This window comes from Cibotium barometz, chromosome 29 (assembly GCF_041138505.1).
Source record: "Cibotium barometz isolate CiBa-2024 chromosome 29, ASM4113850v1, whole genome shotgun sequence".
Taxonomy (NCBI): Eukaryota; Viridiplantae; Streptophyta; class Polypodiopsida; order Cyatheales; family Cibotiaceae; genus Cibotium; species Cibotium barometz.
This window is the reverse complement of record NC_141074.1, coordinates 46,852,206-46,857,859: the sequence shown is the minus strand read 5'-3', so window position 1 is coordinate 46,857,859 and position 5,654 is coordinate 46,852,206.

The following is a 5,654-nucleotide window of genomic DNA, read 5'->3' as shown; positions in this document are numbered from 1 at the left end:
CAAACCCTTTGTATCGACACTCCAAATGGCAATCCTTAATCAGAATTGACCCCAAAGAACAGGAGGCTCTTGCTTGTCTTACTCAAGCCCTTTGTATCGACACTCCAAATGGCAATCCTCAATCAGAATTTGTCTCCATCATCTCCTCGCTTCTCCCTCCAAGACAACTAGAGTTGAATTCTATTGGCCTGGACCACAAGCTTTGATCATTCGACACCTTGAATCATCGCGCGCACTTCACAATTGAATCATTGGCTATCATTTGTAGCCTTTCTTTTGAAGCAGTGGACCAATGTAAGCTATCCATTTGGCAAGGAAAGCGTTTCCTTCCTACTGATCAAAAATTTACCTTACCTCTCTTTTTTCCTACAATCTTTTGATTCATCTAAATGCCCTAGTCATAATGTTTTCTTCAGAACTAAGGCCCCCCTCCTTAGATAAAAGCAATCCCAAGAAATTTCTTAAAACTTCTTGTTGGAACATGCCGATGTTCTACACAAGGCAATGCCACTTGTAAATATTCTATTATGTGGTTACATCAGATCCTGCGGTACATGATTCATCACCTAGAAAGCATTTTTTGCTTCAAATCTCCTAAATCTTTGTTCTATGCCTTCATCACTTGGGTAGCCTCTCTACCCCTTGAAGTCCGTCTCTCCCCCTTCAAATCTCCTAAATCTTTGTTCTATGCCTTCATTTCTTGGGTAGCCTCTCTCCCCCTTGAAGCCAAAAAAAAACCTCTCTCGTAGCTCACCGTCTTCACCCCTCCTTCCAAAATTTAGCCACAGTAATCTTGCTTCTCTCATTGAACAAATTCTTAAACCCTCCTTGGCCTTAGAACCCAAAACCACATCCAAAAGATCTAAGTCTTCTTCCTATGTGGCAGCAACATCACATCCTCAGTCAAGAGACAATGGCGAGGGTCTCAACGCTTCAGTGAGGCCAACGACACTGTCAAGCAGATCTCATTTGATGAAAAAAAAAGCCTCATAGATCTTTGAGTACTAGTGCTTTTTCTAGAAATATTTTGAATGTCTACCGTGGCCATACAAAAAGATTTGTGCATGTTCTCTTCTCATCTAAAGCATGTGAGATTATTCGTCCTCCAGATGTGTTTGCTCCAGTGTTTGATTCTCTTGAACCACACAAATCTAAGCATTTGCAACCATAGCAAAAGGTTTGCCCCTTTTATCACATCTTATGACCATTTTGGAACTCATGTATTAACAATTGACATTGAAATTTTCCACCATAAGAAATTAAAAGAACATTTATCAAAAGGCCTTAATCATATTCCACCTTTACCCCCCAACCCCTTTATTACAACTCAAGAATTATATACTGGTTGGTGCAAGCTATGTGAAATTTAAAAATCATTCCAAATAGCTTTCACAAAGAAAAAAGTAAAAATTATTTGCCTTACTAGAATTGAAAAACTTTTTCCTGATTGGGCTAATAGCAAACCTTGGTTTTTATACCAACAACTTAATGATGAATTAAGTTTACCTAGATAAACACTTGTTCATTTGTGGGCTTGATAAATCCGCTCAAACACCCACATTCATTTGCAAAAGACTGATTTGAATGGTTGCCATTGAAACATTACAGAGTAAAGAATTCCAGACCATAGCTCAAACTGAAGAACACATCATCGAAAATATTTAACAAGTACTCAATAAATTAAGTATCATTCAATTAGATAACTTCACCTTACCGTATCTTATGGCAACATTCAAAGTCCATAAAGGTACTTTTGGATGGATTACAAGTGCACACTCATGCATTTTCTCTAAGTTAACACAACGATCATTAACAATGCATTAACACACATGGTTCTTGAAATTAAGAATATTGCCCATGATATGCACAATTTTTTTTGGACCTTCTGTTGTAAAAGTAAATTATTTTTGGTTGATAAGTAATTCTTATGACTTCTTAGTCAACCTTCCAACACGCATTTACTCCATGCACAACTTTGATATCACTACTTGCTATGAAGCCATACCACATGAAGGTAAAGATAGCCTCTTGGAGTCCATCCAAGTCCTTATAGTGAACTTCTTAGAGATCAAATAAGGTCAATAGTTTTGTTTGGGATAAGGATACCTTAACTTTATCCAAACTTTAAAAACCCACAACATTGTTTGACCTCTTTTTAGAAATAAACAAATGTGTACTTTCAAATTTCTTTGTGAAAGTCAGTGACCACATCTCAAACCAAAATTTAGGCATCCCTATGGGGTATTCTTGCTCCCTTAATTGGTGCAACTTATACCTTTTAAGGTATGAATTTGCATTCATAAAAAGAATAATCACTTTGAAACGTTGGGATATTGCAGAAGCCTTTTTCTATTCTTTTCGATTCATTGATGATCTAAACTTCTGCAATAACCCATTTATTACTCGTTGTCTTGACCCTACTCAACCTCGAATTGAATCCAATCCATTATGGATATTCCCTTTAGACAAATTACCTATACACAATGTCTCCTTCATTCATCTACGCAGTAATCACCCATCGAACACCAGTGTTACAAGGTTTATCTTTCACAAATACTTGCAACTCATCTAGTGCAGCTCTAAGGCCTAGCTGGACATTAAGGAACTTATCTTCCTCTTTGAATGTAATGGGTTTGACTCCTAACGTCTTCATCATTTAATAATTAACCACATTTCATGCAATGAATTTCTTGGATGTCGCATATCCATTAGTGAATTACTCACACTTCTTGGTGTGGGGGGGTAGGACCTCCCACGATGGGGATCTTGCCCCCATCATGTGTCTTCCTGCCTCGGGTTTGGGAGGGCGCACACACACACACACACACACACATTCAATACTCGCAGCATCATACAAAACTAAACAAACACATGACACACACACACACACACACACACACACACACACACACACATACATTCACATACATACGTAGTAATAAACATTACCTAAACAAGCTATTACCTATTATAACGTTTTCCTATAAACTACTTTTCAATTGACCTAACCCTTATCAACATATAGTAAGCTCGTGGATAGGGCACCCCCCCTGCTGAACTTCTAGTGGTTCCTCAAGCCTCTCATTAGATCTTCTCTCCCTTCTTCTCTCTCTTTTTTGCTTCACTAACACTCTTTTTATGCTAATACAATATTAGCAGCCACACTCCAATGCTGCCACCGCACTCCAATGGAAGCTCGACCCTCTTCTCACTCAATCTTGCTCTCTCACATGCACTCACACATTCACAATGAGCATTTAGTAGCTCCTGTAATTGAATTAGGCAAGAAAGACACACAAGAGAGCAAGAGAGTAGAGAAGAAGAGCACTCTATTAGTTGCATAAGAGAATGAATGGTGAGAATACAAAATGACCCTTATCTTGGCCCCCCTAGCCTTCACACCTTGGGTGTCCATACTTAAAATATAGGTCCATGGCTATCTAGGGATGCCTACTAGGCATGTGTAAACACTTAATCTAAGAGTGGAATCTCCATAATTAATCACGTGGCATGCCTTTCATAGACAAGCGATGATCGCACATGCAAAACATACAATGTTACCATTTTTAATGTCAACAAAAAGCCAAATGAAGTGATGGTTTCTAATGGATGCGTCCACATTGGAGAGGTGTCCAATGAGGGTTAACATGCCCCCCTTCTTGATGTAGATTCTGTCCTTGGAATATGTCGATGGAGATTCGTTGAGGCTATTGGATGCATAAAATGTCTGAGGTCTTGGAAGGTTTGCAAGGCAACATGGTACCATGAGTAAGGTGCTCTTGTGGAAAATAATTGAATTTAAGTATAATGCAAATACCAATCAAGTAGTGAGGACATATTTTTGTGCGATTGGTCAAATTTTCTAGTTCACATAAGGCTAATATTAAGGTTGATCCAAATTCGATCTAAACTAAGATAGAGCAAAAAGGATGCCTCGGTTTATGACCTTAGTCTTGACACACAATCACTTTGGTGAAACCATCTCTAGATATTGTTTAGCTTCATAAATGAAACTGCTAAGTGATTATTATAAGCGTTTGTTTTGATTCTAGAAATATAAAAGTAGGGCACCACCCTCCTGTAGTAGAGGCTCAAGAAATGGTCCAGAGACCTTATAGAACTGCTAAGTACCTCCACATGTGTTGTAAAAAAAAAAATCTCTTATTGATAGGTTTTTAGCCACAAGGGTCCATCCATGGAGATCAAGGCTACGGTTCCAAGGCTCCATCACTAAGAGCCAAAAGTCCTACCTAGATCTCATATGGCAATGGTTATCTTCTTGTGGGTTTTTTAAAAGTATTTTTTCTTTGTTGTTTTTTTAATAAACTAGTTTCACTTTCACAATTCACCTAGAAGGATCATTTCTAACTAAAAAGGTCACACTAAGGAAGGTGGAATACTTGGAATACTCCTTTGGCATACTCTAAGGTCTATCTACTCAAGGGAGGATTGAACTAGGACCAAAGCCTAAAGGGTTATCCAAGTAATAACTAGAAAATTGAAAGACCAGTTACATAATGATGCAATGGAGAATCATAAAAAGATTGAAACAATGGCAAAAGGTGAGGATGGGTAGTACAAAATACACCTGGGCAATGAGGAAAATCCTATCCATATCAAGGTTTCACGTCCATTGCATGTAAATTTGGATCTATTCTCGACTGCACCTCAATAACCTGTAAATCAAACTCATCTAGCAAGCTCATCGTCTCGTTAGATAGCCAATAGTTCGTAAGCATGCTTTGATTCTTTGTCTCAGTAGGTTGGCTTTCCTCTTGAGTTGGGTGTGCTTTATATATATATGTGTCCTCTGGTATACTAGACAATGGTCTAAGTGCATCCTTACTGTGATATGGCATGGGTACTATAGGTAGGTGAGCTAAGTAGCTACCGTGACCATGCTCTAGAAGAGACAATGAGTCGATAATATTAATTCAAAGAATGACAGTGTAAGTCCATAAGTTCTTTCCCTCCTCCCTTGCTCTACAAGCTATTCCTGTGTAGTTCTAGCTTGATAGGGTTCTCCCACTAGGTAATGTACACTCACATGATTGTGTCGTTGCGGTGTCTCTCTTACCACCATGGAATGCACGATAGTCCTATCCCATAGTGCCTAAAATAAGTTCAAAATACCAACATAAGTAGGATGCTGTGTACAACATGCGATGCCTATAGGTAAGGCATGGTGCAAGGGGACGGAACTATAGGTAGAACAAGTCCACAAAGGTGGCTCCACAACATCTCTCCCCTAGTGGTGCATAAAAATAACATGAGTGGGTTTGGAAAGGAGGAATACTAAGCTACCCTCGATAGTACCATTCATGGCAATTTGGGTCTAGGATAGGGTCACTTGTTGTCGGTCCACGAAAAGTCCATGCTTACGGCCTGTATTCACAACAGAATCATACTTCATTCTTTTATTTGACATTTGCTCTTTCTCATCATCATTATTATTATTATTATTTTTAATTTGTGTCATTACTCAGATTTTTAATGTGTATAGTTGCTATATTGTTGTACACTGTTGGTTCAAGCTATATTGTAATGGGTTAGTTTTTTCCAATAGACTTCCTCTTGATATGGAAATGATCTTGTCGAGGAGAAAAACGTGGAGGAGGGTATAAATGTAATGATTTAGCATAAGTCCCCCCTTA